Below are 18433 nucleotides of genomic sequence, written 5' to 3'. Positions count from 1 at the left end.
TTGTTTGTCCCCCTCTTCCTTTGCTAAGAGAGGAAAGGAACCTGCACTCCATCATCACCAATGAAAAGACTGGTGCCCAGTCAGATAGCTAACCTGAACTCATCAGTCCAGCTTGTATATGAAATGGCAATCTGACTCTCCATTAACAGACAGGAGAGAAGACAAAGAGAGAGAAACGAGAACCAGTCACCCCAGATACCTAGAAAAGGTGCTACCTATCCCAAAGGGAGCTGGGCTTGCTATCCAATCCATTGAGCAACCACCACCAGCCCAAGGAAAGCATGTCTAAGGCCAGTGGGCAATGTTCCACAGATAAAACATTGTGTAGATGATCAGACACGATTACCTCTCTGCACAGAATACCTGAAAAGCTGAAATGTTCCTGAGTGCTATGGACAGGGTGATACCCCTCATATCATGAGTTCTAATCTGTGCTGTGGTTCATCCTCCACACTGGGAGAGAATGCCAGTGGAGTGACTCATACAGCCAAGAAAAATAGTGTTCTTGGACACGCCTTCTGTAAGTCTGTTAGCATTAACTGAAGAGTTGTCATCATTCAAATCTGAGGTGTCAAGTTCCCCTAAGATAGTAATGCACCACCTAAACAGGACCCAGTATTATTATTATTACTATTATTATTATTATTACTATTACTATTATTATTATTATTATTATTATTATCAATGTAGTTTTACCAGACCGCTGAGCTATTCATCAGATCTCACAGGACTGGCCCAAAGGATTTGGGTTAGTTTCAAATGTTGAAGTTTTTGACAAAATTTCACAAGGTTATATCGATTATTCATTAGGTGGCCATGTGTTAGGAAAGAATGGCCTATTCAGAGACATATCAGAATTGCTTGTCTCTCTCTTTTTGGTATGATGAACTCTACACTTCCCAACACTAAGTTTTACTTGCTTCAATTTACTACTTTCAGGTTTTTTATAATACTGTACCTATTTTTGTGTTATACAATCATTAATACGGATTGATTGGACTGATTTGTGGCTATTAAAACTGGTATCACAACATCTAGGTTAATGATGCCATAATGGAAGTAAATAGGAAATAAAGAATAATGAATAAATAAGTTTAAAAGGAGTCTCATATAAGAAATATCTAAAAATATAAATACTGTATATAATCATATCTGTAAAACATATATAATATACATACACATGCTGTATATGATCTAAATTTTGTTGAAGAGGCCCACCTTCCTAATAAAGATATATAACTGCTTTAAATTACAGTCTTCCCTGAGAATTGCTGCAAAGATGAAATGTTCACCTGTCACATCCCCAAGAGAGAAACCTATGCCTTAGATTCCCAAGACTGGGACATTCGACCAACAAATGTCTCAAGGTCAAGGGCACAATACAGGCAGTCCCCGGTTATCAGCAGCCTCGGTTACTGGCAATCGGTTTTCTGACACTTGTCCAGCGGCAGCGATAACCAGATTTTAAAATCGCTGATAACCGGTTATCGGCACTGATCACTGGTTATCGGCGCCGCTAACCAGGGATCAGTGCTATTATCACCGATTTTCAGTTGTCATCATGCTGTTGGGAACAAAACCCCGCCAATGACTGGGGACAATGACTGGGGACTGCCTGTACAATCATCGCACAATGGTGGATTTTCGCTGGACATCAAGAAATCATGAGTAAGTCTTGTATGTCCAATCCTAAGCCTGCACAACATCATTTCTTGTCTCCTTGGCATTTAACGAAATGACCAAGGAGGTGCTGATGACATAATAGTGCACAATTTTTTATTTGTTAGAATATTTCCCTGAAAGGACCGCCTAAACTTTTTAATTTTCTGATCTACTATAGGATATACATCCAAATATGGTAGTGGACATCTTCTGGGTAGGTGACTGCTGACTTAGCAAGTTGATCAGCTTGCTTGTTCCCAACCATCCCAACAAGGGAAGGGACCCAATGAAAATTTATTTCTTTACCTGTTCTTTTCACTAAAAACAGCCATTCCAATATCTCTACAATCAGAGGGTTTAAAGAGTTGAAAGATTCCAGCCATTGAAGAACACTTCTCAAGTAACAACATTTAGTAAACCTATTTTCAATCCGAGTTAAAATTTCCTTTAAGGCCTTTAAAATTGCAAGCAGTTCAGCTGTAAAAATAGATGAAGCAGATGATAATCTCCGGCTTCTTTCTATATGAGAGAAGGCCACTCCAAAGCTGACACCAGCATCTAACTTTGAGCCATCCATGAAAACTTCTATGGAGTTATGTTGCGAAGAATGATCTAAAAATACTGACTGCACTGCCTCATTGGACATTTCTGCCACAGGTTAACTGAATACCTTGCTGGTAAATCTCCATCCTTGTCATGTTTAACCCTTACTGGACAAGCATGATCATATGAGGAACTATAACAGGTTTTGAGCGAACGCAGGGCTAACTATATTGCGTGCCATACGGTTTGGATGAATTTAGCAGGAAAACTGTTCATATCACTTCAATGGGCCAAAAATGAGAGGGCGATCAGTGTGCCTTGAGTTTTCATAGGCAGATGTACTGCCTCTCTCTAGTTCCAGGACGTCTCTTTATTTATTTGCTCATAAATAAACCCAGGGATTGCTGTTGGTTTTAGTTATCTTTTATGGTAGCAGTTCAGCTATAATTGTAATTTGGCAAAGTACAGTGCAAAGAAATATTATAAAAAACATATACAGTATACCTCACAAAAAGGTAGTGACAAGAACCCACATATGGATAATGAAAAATGCCCCACCAACATTCCAGAGAATAATTATGTTATTACAGACCTGGAAGGTATATTTGCTTATCTTGATGATCTTGTAGTGTCTAAAACATGGATTGAACACATACATAAATTACATTAACTTTTTTCCAGGTTGAGTGAGGCAGGGCTGACTATCAACCTAAAGAAAAGTACGTTTGGATGTGCAACCGTTACCTATTTGGGACATGAAGTTAGATGTGGTCTTGCAAAACCTAAGACTGCAAAGATTGATGCTATCTTGCATTTCCCTGTTCCCACCAACCGCAAGTCCCTGATGAGATTCCTGGGAATGGCTGGTTTCTACCGTCGTTTTTGCCCCAACTTCTCAGCAATAGCGGCTCCTTTGACCTCGATGCTGAGTCCTAAAAAGGATTATCAGTGGTCTGATGAATGTCAGCGAGCTTTCGACAGCACTGAGTTAATGATGTCTTCTGATCCTGTTCTTCGTTCTCCGGATTTCGCACAACCTTTCGAGTTACATGTTGAGGCTTGTGATACGGGATCAGGGGCAGTGCTGCTTCAGAAAAGTGGTACGACAAACGTTTTTCATCCTATCTCGTATTTTTCCTTGAAATTCAAGAAGCACCCACTTAGTTACTCAACGGTGGAGGAGGAGGCACTCTCACTGATTCTAGCATTGGATCACTTCAAATACTTTCTTCATGGTTCTCCATTTCCCATTTGTGTCAGAACTGATCACAATCCTTTAAGATTTATAAATAAAATGCAAAATTCTAATCAAAGGTTAATGAGATGGTCTTTGTTACTTCAGGAGTATGACTTAGTAGTAAACCATATGGAAGGTGCAGAAAATGTAATAGCTGATACTTTGTCACGTTCAAGCTAAAGGTATATGTAAAATGTTCGATACTTGTCCTATGCCAGGCCTCTTAAGGGGGGAGGTGTAACAAACATTCATTAAATGTTTTTATTTTGTAGTGTAGTCGTATGGTAGTTTGTTTATGTTTTCATGCAAATATTTATCAACCCTTTTAAGAGGTGGTTCAGTTGTTTGGTTGTTGCTCAAAGGAATTGGTCAGATTCTTATTTGCTTTAACTCCTGTTCTTGTTTTTCCGGAGAAATCAGTTCTTGCCCGACTCCTGCGTGGGTCCTACTTTTTTTTCCGTACTCTGACCAAGGGTTCTGAGTTATAGGGTAATAGTGATATTTATTTTTAGAGTGAAGTTTTCCCGATCTTTTGCCGACAGTTTTATGTGTATTGGATTTTGGGTATTGTCTGTATTGAGTAATGATTATTACTGTTAGTTTGTGAAATGTATTATCAATGGGGCCCTGTGTCTTTTAATAACCATCTTTTGTAGCAAATCCATACTAAAAATCAGCTAGGAAGCAGATCATATAAAAGTTACGTCAAACCGAGTTGGGTTTGTTACATACGCAATTAATGCCGATACGACAATATTTATAAAATATCTGTAAATTTCACGTGGGCGCAGGCAGCAGTGTAAAATCAGGCAGCAAGAAAGACCAAATTACAATAGACCAACTTCTTTTTCTCTAACTCTTTATCCCATCTTCTAGTTAAAAAAGTAACAGAGAATGATAACAGTATTGTTAGTAACGTTATACTCTTGTGTAAATGCGTACAGCCATAAACAACCGACCGAGAAACTGTTTTTTTGTTCATCACTGAATTGGATAACAAGAGCCCTTTTGCTTGCATTTCAACCGTCGTACGGTAATACACAATTACCGTAGGTTATAGTACAAATTATATTAAGTAGAATAGGACTGATATATTTTTACATTATACCCTTATTAGGTATGGGTAAAAGATCGGCAAGGAAATATACTGCTAAATTTATGCTGCAAGTTGTAGCTGAAGCTGAGAAAACAATGTTCAAGCTGCTAATGACTATAAATTATCGTTCATCGGCAACATGGATGAAACTCGACCGTAATTAAAATTGGAAAGAAAGTATTTTAATCAAAACTACTGGGCATGAAAGAACACATTACTGCTATTTTTACACCGATAAATGATAAATATGTAAAGCTCATATTATGATGAAATCAAGTGAAAATAGCGAAGGGAATCTTCATTTTTTACACAAAGCAAATGTTCCTAAACGGCCACCGTCATCTACTTACGAAAAAAATAGCTAAAGTAATTTCACAACAAGATGTATTTAAGTTTTATTTCAACTTAAAAACACTTTGTACAGTATAACAAAAAATAACCTTGCCCCATATAAAAAGTTAAGTATACCTTAGTTTAACCAGACCACTGCGCTGGTTAACAGCTCTCCTAGGGCTGGCCCAAAGGATTAATAAAGTCTAGATATTCATTTAGGTTAACTAGAAGCAAGAAAAGTGCTCTGAACTGAGTTAAATGTGGCAAAATGAACACCGCGTAAACATTTCCAAACCAAAACATTGATTGCAATTTATAATACAAAAGCAATATAAGAATATATATAATAAGTCTTGACTCTCATTGGACAACACAGAACTATGTGATGACCTGTCGGTGGCTCTCGTGGCAGGTGCATTTGTGCTGACATTTGACCATGGTCCGAGCACATGGAAACTGCATGACAGGACACTGAACCGATGCGCTGGAGGTGCCCAGGTTCCGGTGGGATATGTGCATGTGTGTGTGCGATCTCCAATGAGATATTTATGAGAGGAACAGTGACTCTCTCGGGGAGACTGCCTCGAGCTGTAGTGGCTGATATGTGTTTTAGCCTGGTGTAGTGTTTAAAGAAACTGCCACTATGAAGATACTTTTTTTAAGGCCATAGAAGTAAGTAAAAATGCACAGTGACATTTATATCTTTTCCAGGCTTTAGAAGGAAAATCCCCAGTTTGGAAGCAGTGAAACTGAATGATGTCTACATAGTGAATTTGCCCATTTGTGCATTTATTTTTTCTGTCTGTCTTGAATATGTACATTCATTCCAGGTTTTTAATATAATGAAATGTTTCTTCCAACAGGAATCGAACATCGTCCTGGAAGGATGGATTTTTTAGTCGTTACGACCTTATTATTTGCTTCATGACAAGGGTGTTACTCACTAGTATTGCTTGGCATAAAATAATGACTATGCTTACTTGTGAAACAGCATTTCCTCTAGTTATGTTTTCCATTGATAGGCAGTGTGAATCACTCCATTTCATGACTGTATCTTTTGCTGCGTTACTTTTATTAAATTTGCCACTAAAGTCTAGTTTTGTATATCAGTGTCTCATTTCAGTTGACCTTTGTGTAAAGATAGGTTTAGGAGAGAAATTCTGACAAAAGAGAAGGGGTCTGCTGACCCAAGGAAGAGCAACGGCTACCAGAGACATCTCAAGAAAAGTGAGATGTTTGATTCTGTTCATAAAACAGATACACCAAATAAGATGGCCCTCAGAACTCGGGGCTATTAACAATGGTTTGGCAGCCATGTTAGACATAGATAGATAAATAGATAGTAATTGCGGTATTTTGACCGCTTGTGTGTGTTAAAACCCGCAAATATACGCAAGAGAGCGTGTTCTTCTTTTTCTCCCTCTCTCTCTCTCTCTCTCTCTCTCTGTCGTTGGTGAGAGGATTCACACGCAGCTAAGTAGAGGCGTACATAAGTGTTATCATCTTTTTTTTCATTGTTATTTTTATGTCAAATTGGACTTTTCATTATACTGCAACTAATTTTTTGGGGCAGTGGCTGTCGTGACAGCATCCCCTGAGTGACGTGTTAGTGACGTCATTAGTTTGGGTGGGGCGTCTTGCCTGCTTCGCTGTACTCTGAGCAGTGCAACTGAATTTTGATCATGTCTCATATCTTTGTTTTTTTTATATATAGCAATCAGTAGTTCGCATCGGCATTTAGGATTTAGTAAAGAGAGTATGTAATTGTTGTATTATCTCTGGGGACTTTGATAACTGGGTAGGAATTTATTTGATATTTGTTGAATTACTGTGTGTACATTTCCTAGAGTTTTTTAAACTTTTTTTAAATTTTTTATACTTACAAACATACGTGTGTTATTTTGGGTGCGAACGTGTGTGTATGTAAAGTGGGTGCAGTTGCTATAAGCTTATTCAGCAATCTAGTCCCCTGGCAACAGGAGAGGAGAGCTTGCCTCCTTAGGGTTCGCACTAAACGTTTTTTCTGTAGGCTTCAGCAAGCCTTGGATGGGGTGATAGAGGGAGTGAGGTATTGCTCTGAGGGGGTGAGGGGGACGAATTCTCTCTCTCTCTCTCTCTCTCTCTCTCTCTCTCTCTCTCTCTCTCTCTCTCTCTCGTCTGTCTGCTAGAACTCCATTTTCTATACGTGAGTGGGTTCCCGTTCTCTGTACTTGGGGAGACTGATTGTTTTTTTTTGTTGTTGTTGTTTGGCCTTGAAGAAGTGAACCTGGCCGACTTTGGCAAATAAGCTGTGCGCTCAGCCAGCATTTTTTGTCCCCAAGGGACTTTTTATTTAATTGTGGGGTTAGTTAACCCTTGAACGCCAACTGGACGTATCGTAAGTCGACTAAAATCGTCAACTTTGACTTGACCGAAATCATCGAAAAATGCAATTGTAAGCTAAAACTCTTACATTCTAGTAATATTCAATCATTTACCTTCATTTTGCAACAAATTGGAAGTCTCTAGCACAATATTTTGATTTATGGTGAATTTTTGAAAAAAACTTTTTCCTTACGTCTGTTCGGTAACTCGGCTGAAAATTTCAGAAATTCTTTTGTCATTGTGTCGTAATTTTTGCACCGTTTTATATTAGTCGTTACATAAAGTTTTATATATGAAAATATGCAAAATTTCATGTAAAATACAACAAAAACAACCCATGGTTGTAGCTTTTATCAGTTTGGAAATATTTTCATATAAATCACGATAAGTGCCAAAATTTCAACCTTCGGTCAACTTTGACTCGACCGAAATGGTCGAAAAACGCAATTGTAAGCTAAAAACTCTTACATTATGTGGCGGGATTTTAAAACACAAAAAAACAATACACAACACAGATACACATGAACATATAACCACATACAATACTCACTATGATCCTCGGTTGCTGGGAGATGGTTGAGGGTGTCCACGATCGCCAACACAGTAGACAAAATTCACAAACAACCGGAAAACGGACTTCCAACCAAAAAAACGAGCAAAAAAAAAGAGACACATGCACAGACAACAATGACATCCAACAGAAAACACTTTCGACTCACGGAACATACAATGATCATGCACCATCAATGTCCGCCTTGCACAGAACTCAGCTCAAGACTCTCTCAAAACCAAAAAAACTCCCTCGACATTTGCACAGACAGACAGCACCGTAAACAACCTAACGACCTCATCCCTCTTCCAACAACCGAAGCACTCACTAACGACAATTACACTTTCTCTCTCTCTCTCTCTCTCTCTCTCTCACAAAACGTTGGGAAATGCTAAATAAAAACAAATTTATTCATCCCTCTATATTTCTCCCCCTTTTAGCATTTCCCAACCAACACCTTTCACACCTCTTTCAAATCGCCTTCACAACACCCACGGATGCTCACTAGCAGGTCCTCTAGATCGCGTTCAAATGTTACGCAATCATTCTCTCAGACTCGCTCTCTCTTCCAGCAACATTCAGATTTACATCTTCTCCTCCATTCTCTCTCAGATTCACGCTATCTTCTTCACTATTACCACTCTCAATTTCATCCACAATCTCATCTATACCTTCTAACTTGTTCCCAAATACCTCCCCAATTCCTCAACTAACCCATCCCATTCGCTCATTGACCTTTCCAATTCTTGCAACGATTCATTCATGCTTTCAATCACTCGTCTATCACTGCTACGCTCTCTTACTCTTACACTTTCGCTCACCTCCAACCGTTCACTTACCCTACACGTTCAGTCAACTCAGTTATATCAAACCCGCGTATGCTATCGTTCTATTCATACCATCCCATTCATCCGTGATTACACGCTTTATCACTCATTTTCACTTTGGCACTCACACCCTATCACACAACTTACGACCATTCAGTTTACTTACGTTCTTCCCTTTCTTACGTTTCCTACCATACTCTATCAAAACAAAATGCTTCATGCATACTCGTCAGTCTTTCCAGCAAAGCCTCCCTCATGCAACAACCCCTCACATACATGCATCACACGCACCGCTTGCATCCTGGAGGATCCACCCATTTGAACCCCTTCACACTCAGTTTCCCAGTTCGCTGTCACAGTCACCCTCTTTCGTCTACATACACTTGATACATGCCCTTCCATTCCACATTCGTCACACTTCGCTCTCGGTTCTGAACACATTCTCGCATAATGCCCATTCTTACCACAGTTGCCACATATTACATTCCTCGGGTACCCCTACAACCATTAGCAATATGACCCACCTGTCCGCACCTGTAGCATTTAACCCCTATCTTTCATACACTCCCTTACCAAATGTCCCGACTGCCCACACCAGAACACGCTCCTAAAGCCCACCTACACTCATTCTTTGTATGTCCTTCCTTTCCACATCTAAAACACTTAAGCTCGACTTCCACTCATCGACCTTCCCCTTTGTACACTACTATCCCTAACCCGTCCAACCCGTTGTTCCCTTACAAACCCACCATTCATCCTCACTGGCACCTCCACATTACTTGCTCTTACACTCCTATCTATTACACTATCGGCCATTCTCATTGGGCCCCTCAACACTGCATCCCTAAAGCTTCCCGAACTCTGGTACCCTCTCATCTACCCCAGCCCTTACACTTACACTTCTGCTCTCTTTTATAACCCTGTCAAGCTCATAATCTTCTACAATTTCCAAAATTTCTCCCCAAGTCAACCTTTCATTCGTCCATCTTTTCTTCTCCTTCCGCTTCAAGTTCACAAATTCTCTAACTCCATCTGGCACTGTCCCTAACAACTTCTGTACTAACTCCTTACATTCATCTATCCCATCATCCCCAAACTTCTTCCTTGCCAACGCGTCTCAGCCTACAAGCATACAGTGACAAGGTTTCCCCAGCTTTCATTCTTGCCTCATCAAATTCATTCTTCCTCTTATACTTAACACTCGCTTTCATACGCCTCGCTTGCTCAACTAGTCTAGCTTTCACCTTGTCATACTCAACATCCCCCACACTCATAATAACCTATACATATCAAGCAAAAACCCATTCAAATATTCTCCTAATTCTCGTGCCCACACTCTCTTACTTTCCCCATACTTATCCTGACAAAACCTTTCATACTCCCTAAAGAAATCATGCACATCCCTACTTCCATACTCATTATACTTTTCACAACTGGTACCTCCCTCACATACATAGCCTTTCTCACTTCTTTCTCACTTTCACTCTCACTTTCGCTACTTTCACTCTGTCCTTTCATACCCTCTTCCGAATACAAAGAGTCCACTTCCTGCACTTACATTCATCTTACTCATTACACTCTTCTTCCCCCTCTTTTTATCCACTTTTATCCACTCACCTCCATCCACCTCACTATCACTACTGCCTTCACCCTCTCCCTTCTTTCCTGCCTTTCCCACTTCCTTACCCTTCTTACCAGTTTCCTTTCCTTTCCCTTCTTCCCTTTTTCTTCCCCTGACTTATCCTTACTTTCCTCTGTTCCTTCCCTTGCTTTTCATTCCCCTTTTCCTTACCCTGCCTCTCATTCCCTCGTTTCTTACTTCCTATTCCCATATCACTTTCATCACTCACGCTTCCATTCACTTCTTCCTCCTTTTCTTTCTCTCTTGCCCCTTCACGTTCCAGAGAACCTGCCTCCAACAGCCCCTTCTCCAAAAACACCCTTGAACATAACTTCCACCATTTCTTCCACACCTTTCATCATTCCCCTCCAACTTTTATCCATCCTCTCTTCCATTCTCTCTTTGGACTCTTTCATCTCCCCTTTTCATTTCTTCTTTTGCACTTCTTAGCATTCCCCCTTCTCCTCCAACTGACTCCTCAACTCCTCATTCTCACTCCTCAGCCTCCCATTCTCCTCCTCCAGCCTACCCTGGAGTTCCCTAGCCACTCGGAGTTCCTCTCTCAGTTTCTCTATCTCACTCATCCTGACCTCTTACTCTCACTCTACCCACCACAAACCATCCTAACGGCTATTATACAACAGCCCCGTTGGGCGCCAAATATTATGTGGCGGGATTTTAAAACACAAAAAACAATACACAACACAGATACACGAACATATAACCACATACAATACTCACTATGATCCTCGGTTGCTGGGAGATGGTTGAGGGTGTCCACGGTCGCCAACACAGTAGACAAAATTCACAAACAACCGGAAAAACAGACTTCCAACCAACAAAAACGAGCAAAAAAGAAAGAGACACATGCACAGACAACAATGACATCCAACAGAAAACACTCGACTCACAGAACATACAATAATCATGCACCATCAATGTCCGCCTTTGCACAGAACTCAGCTCAAGACTCTCTCAAAACCGAAAAAAACTCCTCGACATTTGCACAGACAGACAGCACCGTAAACAACCTAACGACCTCATCCCTCTTCCAACAACCAAGCACTCACTAACGACAATTACACTCTCTCTCTCTCTCTCTCTCTCTCAAAAAGCGTTGGGAAATGCTAAATAAAAACAAATTTATTCATCCCTCTATAATTCTAGTAATATTCAATCATTTACCTTCATTTTGCAACAAATTGGAAGTCTCTAGCATAATATTTTCATTTATGGTGAATTTTTGAAAAAAACTTTTTCCTTACCTCCGTGCGCGGTAACTCGGCCGAACATCTCACAAATTCTTTCGTCACTTTGTCGTAATGTTTACACCGTTTTATATTAGTCGTTACATAAAGTTTTATATATGAAAATGTGCGCAATCTCATGTAGAATACAACAAAAAATAACTCATTGTTGTAGCTTCTATCAGTTTTGAAATATTTTCATATAAATCACGACAAGTGCCAAAATTTCAACCTTCGGTCAACTTTGACTCGACCGAAATGGTAGAAAAACGCAATTGTAAGCTAAAACTCTTACATTCTAGTAATATTCAATCATTTACCTTCATTTTGCAACAAATGGGAAGTCTTTAGCACAATATTTTGATTTATGGTGAATTTTTTAAAAAAACTTTTTTAACATCCGAGCATTACGAATTCATGCATCATTTTGTGGTAATATTTTCTCTGTGTTGCTTTGATCGTTTTACAGTTTTGTTATATACCAAAATCATCGCAATTTAGTGTACAATACAAAGAAAAAAAATAACTCATTAGCTTTAACCGTTTTGCTCACAGAGCGATTTGTATACAATTATATATGAAATTTTTTTTTGCGCTGTCATATATTTCAATATTTATATATGATATTTTTTTTCATTTCTGATGGTTGCATACTAAACTTCAGGCAATGTCATAAAAAGGAGCCAAAAATATACTTTTAATCTTAAAAACTAAGCGTGCTGTGATTTTTTGAAAAAAACTTTTTTTTCTGCTTCAGCGCTAACTCCCGAACGCCGCCGGCATATGGCAGACACTTTCGTAAATAGAGGCTCGGCATTTAAAGTTTAACGTTGAATTTAATTTTGGGATTAATTTTGAATCTAATTATGGGTTTAATTAATTTTGAATTTAATTTTTGGTTTAATTAATTGTGGATTTGATTGTGGGTTTAATTAATGTTGGATTTAATGGTGGGTTTAATTACTTAGGATTTAATGGTGGGTTTGATTAGTACCTTCTTCTGAGTTTTGGGAATTAATTGTTAAAGTAAAGGGAATTAACATTCTAGGTTTTGTGTTTTATGGGAATTCTGTCAGGGGAAACTGTTTTTCCTTGGGTTTTCTATAGGAGTGTCCTTTTGCAGGACTTGGGTAATTTTTTGCATTTGTGATCAGCCAAGAATAAGTTAACAGATTTATTTACGAAGAAAAAGCTGCAAGAATGAGGAGAGGAAACAGTGATCAGAGATTCCCCTTAGGTCTGCATATGGTTGTGTAGGACACGGAGACTCAATCCGCGGTCCGGAGAATTTTGCTGAAATTCAGAATAGCCAAAGGTTGATGGTTGGCTTGAGTTCTCGGATCCCACGGGTTTGTTGCTTTAATTGTAATATGCAAGGACACATTAAGAGATTTTGCCATGTTAAATATTGTGGCAGTTGTAAGAGTTATGGTCATCCTTGGTGGTCTTGCCCTTCTCAGAGACAGTGTAATGATAGGCCTGCAGTTCAGAACTTTGGTAGCTCAAATAAGAAAGTTCTTCTGCAGATTTTTCAAGGGGATCTTGTGATTGGCAGACATTGTCTAAAGACCGATCAGTTGTAAAGGAAAACTGGATGGGTGCTTCTTGGGATAAAGGATTTCTGAGGGAGCCCTCAGGGTCAAAGCCCATCATAATTGGGTCTGTACATGGGATAAACGTAAGAGTTTTTATAGACACAGGCGCCTCCAATAATCTGATGAATTATGAGTTCTTCAGAGTGATGTTTCCCAATCATTCTTTGAGACCTGCTAAGGAAGCTGTATGTGATGTTCAAGCAAATAGGTTACAGATTTTGGGATACATGGATGTAGATTTCTCTCTCAGTGGTAGATCTTTGACAGAACCATTTTTGGTCATACAAGGGGGTGCCTTGGGGAATACTTTGTTACTGGGCCAACCAGCATGTTGGAGACAGAAGATCTCAGTTTATACAGGGGTATGCGGGATAACTGCGGGAGTGCCTGGGGTGTTTGTACCGTATGAGGGGACAGATGTGGGGGTAGTGGATGACGGTGGATCGGGTGTACATGAGGATCTGGGGGAGAATGCTGAACATGTGTCGGTGGATGAGAAGTGTTATAAGGGGGTTTTGATGGATGATGTGATGCTTGGTCCTGGTATGGATGCTATGGTGAAAGTTCGAGTGAAAGGAGTGCATAAATCCAGACAGATGTGTGTGAATGTAGTGAGAAGCTGAAGGGGGTATTGTGTACGGGTTCTATAAATAATGTGTCAAGTTCAGGGGACACTTGGGTGGAATGGCTAAACTGCAATGATTCAGTTTGCAATTATCATTATCATAAGGGTACTTATGCAATTGATTTGTTGATTGGGTCGATGAAGATAATTCAGTTGCTATTGTCAGGGATTTTTGTAGTTTTTCAGAAGCAGATTTACAGGCTAGAAGGCAAGTTTTTAGGGATCAGTTAGCCAATGCTGATTACAAAGAATATGCTGGCAGCGTAGATGTTCTGGCTGAGTTTGCGGACATAGTTGCACTCAAAGGGGATAAGCTAGGATCAACAAATGTGTTAGAACACAAGGTTCACTTGGAGGACAAAACTAAACCTATTTTTGTTCCTTCATCTAGGATTCCTTTAAGATTAGGGAACAGGTAGAGCAAGAGGTTAATAAGTGGGAGGAAGAAGGCATCGTCAGGCCCAGTACCTCACCTTTTAATTCCCCATGCTGGCAGTGCCTGAGAAGGATGGTTCAGTCCGAGTTTGTGTAGACTTTAGGAAGTTGAATGATAAAACAATTCCTGATCGCTACCCTGTGGTGTGTTTGCCAGCTTTATTTATTGAAATTGAAGGCTGGGAAATTTACACCTCAATTGATCTGATGCAAGGATATTTGCAAGTACCACTTAGCAAGGGGAGTCAAGAGTACACGGCTTTCTCTTTGCCGAAGGGGCATTATGAGTTCATGCAAATGCCATTTGGTTTAGCAGGCAGTCTGATGACATTTACTAGGCTAATGAATACAGTTTTGCATGGTTTGTTAGGGAAAAAAGTTTTTATATACATAGATAACATCCTAGTTGCCACACATTCAGTAGAAGAACATTCAGAAGTTCTTAAGGAGGTTTTTAGGAGGCTTAGATTAGCAGGTTTGAAGATAAAGTTAGCTAAGTGTAATTTTCTCAAGAGGCAGACAGTATAGTATATTTAGCTCATGTCATTTCTAAAGAGGGTGTTAGAAATAATGATAAAGTTAGGGCAATTGTAGATTTTGCTACTCCCAAGAATAAGAAGCAGATTTAGTCATTCTTAGGAATGGCTGGATTTTTTTTTGTAGATTTGTGAAGGGCTTTTCTGTTCTGGCATCTCCCTTGACAGGTGTTCTCAGGGATGATGTGCAGTTTGTATGGGGGAGATGGACACCATGTAGCTTTCCAGAAGATTAAGGATGCCTTGGTAAATCCCCCAGTGTTGAAATTTCCTGATTTGGAACGTCCTTTCACGCTGGTAACAGACACTAGTTATGATGGTATAGGGGCTTGCCTTATGCAGACGTTCGATGGAAGACTCCATCCGATTGCATTTTACAGTAGGAAGTTTAAGCCACGAGGTAGTAATGAACGGTCATGGTCGGTAGTGGGTCAAGAGGCCTTTGCCGTAGTGTCTAGTTTAGTACACTTTAAAATGTTGTTGGGCAATCAAGTAGAAGTTCTGACAGATCATAAGCCATTGCTGGATCTTTTTAATAAGCTGGATCTTTCCCCAAAAAGAGCTCGGTGGTATTTGACAATCAGGGATTTTGATGCTAAGCTTAAGTATATAGAGGGTAGACAGAATGTTGTAGCAGATGCCCTTAGTAAAAGTTTTGCTGATGAAGAGGGTACTCTTGTGTGTTATGTACCCGGGGATAGCATAGATTGGGATATTAGTTTAGTAGAATTTAAGCAAGATGAAGATGTAATTCTGAGAGACGCAAAAGCGTTTCTTAGAGGGAAACTAGTTAGGAAGGGTTATAAGCTGCCTTTTGCAGGGCTTGAATTAGAGGGTAATTTGTTAGTTAGGAAGATTAGATACAGACTGAGAAATAGTGAGGATAAGGGTGATACGACGCAAATACTGTAGTTGTTCCTAGGAGTTTAGTACCTACAGTGTTAGAAATTATTCACAGTAGGTCTGGTAGTCCACATTTGGCGATTGAGATGTATCAGAATGTACGGGGACAATTTTTTTGGAAGAATATGCTTAGTTCAGTAGAAGACTTTGTGAGAAGTTGTTCAGTTTGTAATGCATGTAAGCCACGGGTCGTTTCTTGTAAATTGGGTTCATTCACGATCCCTACCAGACCAACAGCAAGAGTCCAAATGGACCTGTTGAGCAATTTCTGTGAATCTAATTATGGCCACAGGCACCTGTTGGTGATTGTTGACGAGTTAACTAGGTTCGTAGAGATTTTTCCGTTGAAGCATAAAACAGCGGAAGAGGTGGCAATCGCATTCTTTAATGGGTATATTTGTTGGTATGGGGTCCCGGAGGTTCTCGTTACAGATAATGGTAGGGAGTTCATTACTAGAACATTAAAGTGTCTTGCGGATGTAATGGGCATTCAGAAAGTCACTATTATTCCCTATAGACCAGAAGCGAATGGTCTGTGCGAACGACCAAATAGGTAGGTCACTGAAGCTCTTCGGGTGACCGTGGGGGGGAAATGATCCAAATTGGGATCGATGTATTCCACAGGTGCAACATAGTATTAATATTATGGTAAGAGATACCACTGGAATGTCTCCCAATGAGGTGCTGTTTGGTTACCCAGCATGGGGTACATTCAATTTGTTGCCTATTCCATTGGGCGATGAAACAGTCAAATCGCTTGTATGCACTGCAAAAGAGAGATATGCGCATCTTGCTAAGAATCTTGAAATGAAAACACAAGACATGGTAGACAGGAGCAATGCAAAGCCCGATAGAGTTAAAGTGGCTGTGGGAGATAGGGTTTTTTTAAAATAAATGTCAGGAATCAGTTGAACTATAAGCTAGGTCCTAAATTTGAAGGTCCATTCCATGTTGTTAAATCAAAGAAGGGGAATAGATTTGTTGTTCTAGATGAAAACATGGGGGTGTCTCGGCTGACACATATATCTAAAATTAAAAAGACGGGTTAATGGGAATCGTATGGGTTACCTGGGTTGTGCTGTGGTTATGATCAATTCTTTTTCTTTTTTTCTCTCTCTCTTTGTGTTTTTAATGGGTTGGAAACGGGTGTAACTTGTAGTGTTTTTTTTTAACTGGGGTGGACGTTAGTCTGTAGAATTTTATAAATCTTTGATTGTCCAAGTTCAGTTTTTGCTCTTAAGTGTTGCAATACTTAGTTAAAATTAAGTGCAGAATATCATAGTTTCATTGATATATGAACTTTTTTTTTTTATGGATCGCATCTGCGGTTAGGGACTTCATTGTTCGTATTTGGCATTAGTAATTTGTTGTTTTGAGTTAATGGTTCTCATTCACATGACTTTGTGAGTTATGACATAGGCTAATTTCGTAGTGAGGTTAGGCCTGTGCATTATTATGTAAGAATATTATGATATGTAGTAGTCGTCTGACACAATATCTTTGAATAGAGTTACATGAAAACGATTTGTTACTTAGGATTTTGTTTTGTGGGGGGGGGTTATTTAGTGTATCTGACAGAATTTGTCTGATCTGTTACAGGTTTGATAAATCAGTTAGGGTTTAGAATTGCCTTTAATGAATTCAGTATATTGGTAGGTTTCTCGGGTAATTTTTACTGGGAAGAATTTGTATGGATAATATCTTAGAGTTAGTGTACTTGATAGTAGGTTGATTGTGGAAATTCTAGTTAGCAACTTGGAATTGTTTCACATTTTTATCATATGATCTTTGCCCTAGTAGTTTTAACCATTAAACGCCGAGCCTCTATTTACAAAAGTGTCTGCCGTATGCCGGCGGCGTTCGGGAGTTAGTGCTGAAGCGGAAAAAAAGTTTTTTTCAAAAAATCACAGCACGCTTAGTTTTTAAGATTAAAGAGTTCATTTTTGGCTCCTTTTTTTTCATTGCCTGAAGTTTAGTATGCAACCATCAGAAATGAAAAAAATATCATTATCATATATAAATACTGAAATATATGACAGTGCAAAAAAAAATTTCATATATAATTGTATACAAATCACGCTGTGAGCAAAGCGGTTAAAAGTTAATGAGTTATATTTTTTCTTTGTATTGTACACTAAATTGCGATGATTTTGGTATATAACAAACTGTAAAACGATCAAAGCAACACAGAGAAAATATTATCACAAAATGATGCATGAATTTGTAACGCGGACGTTAAGTGTTTTTTTTTTTAAATTCACCATAAATCGAAATATTGTGCTAGAGACTTCCAATTTGTTGCAAAATGAAGGTAAATGATTGAATATTACTAGAATGTAAGAGTTTTAGCTTACAATTGCGTTTTTCGACCATTTCGGTCGAGTCAAAGTTGACCGAAGGTTGAAATTTTGGCACTTATCGTGATTTATATGAAAATATTTCAAAACTGATAAAAGCTACAACCATGAGTTATTTTTAGTTGTATTCTACATGAAATTGCGCACATTTTCATATATAAAACTTTATGTAACGACTAATATAAAATGGTGCAAACATTACGACAAGGTGACGAAAGAATTTCCCAGATGTTCGGCAGTTACCGAACAGATGTAAGGAAAAAGTTTTTTTCAAAAATTCACCATAAATCGAAATATTGTGCTAGAGACTTCCAATTTGTTGCAAAATGAAGGTAAATAACTGAATATTACTAGAGTGTAAGAGTTTTAGCTTACAATTGCATTTTTTTACCATTTCGGTCGAGTCAAAATTGACTGAAGGTTGAAATTTTGGCACTTAACGTGATTTATATGAAAATATTTCAAAACTGATAAAAGCTACAACCGTGTGTTATTTTATGTT

The 18433-nt window shown here is 39.0% G+C and overlaps 1 protein-coding gene across 4 annotated transcripts in view; it reads right to left on the bottom strand.

Annotated features, from left to right (window-relative positions):
• Sf3b2 (splicing factor 3b subunit 2) overlaps positions 1-18433 on the bottom strand; it is a 286261-nt gene that overhangs the window by 85084 nt on the left and 182744 nt on the right. The window lies entirely within an intron of this gene.

Source organism: Macrobrachium rosenbergii, chromosome 58, assembly GCF_040412425.1.
Source record: "Macrobrachium rosenbergii isolate ZJJX-2024 chromosome 58, ASM4041242v1, whole genome shotgun sequence".
In the NCBI taxonomy this organism is placed as follows: domain Eukaryota; kingdom Metazoa; phylum Arthropoda; class Malacostraca; order Decapoda; family Palaemonidae; genus Macrobrachium; species Macrobrachium rosenbergii.
This window is presented reverse-complemented; position numbering and strand designations above follow the sequence as displayed.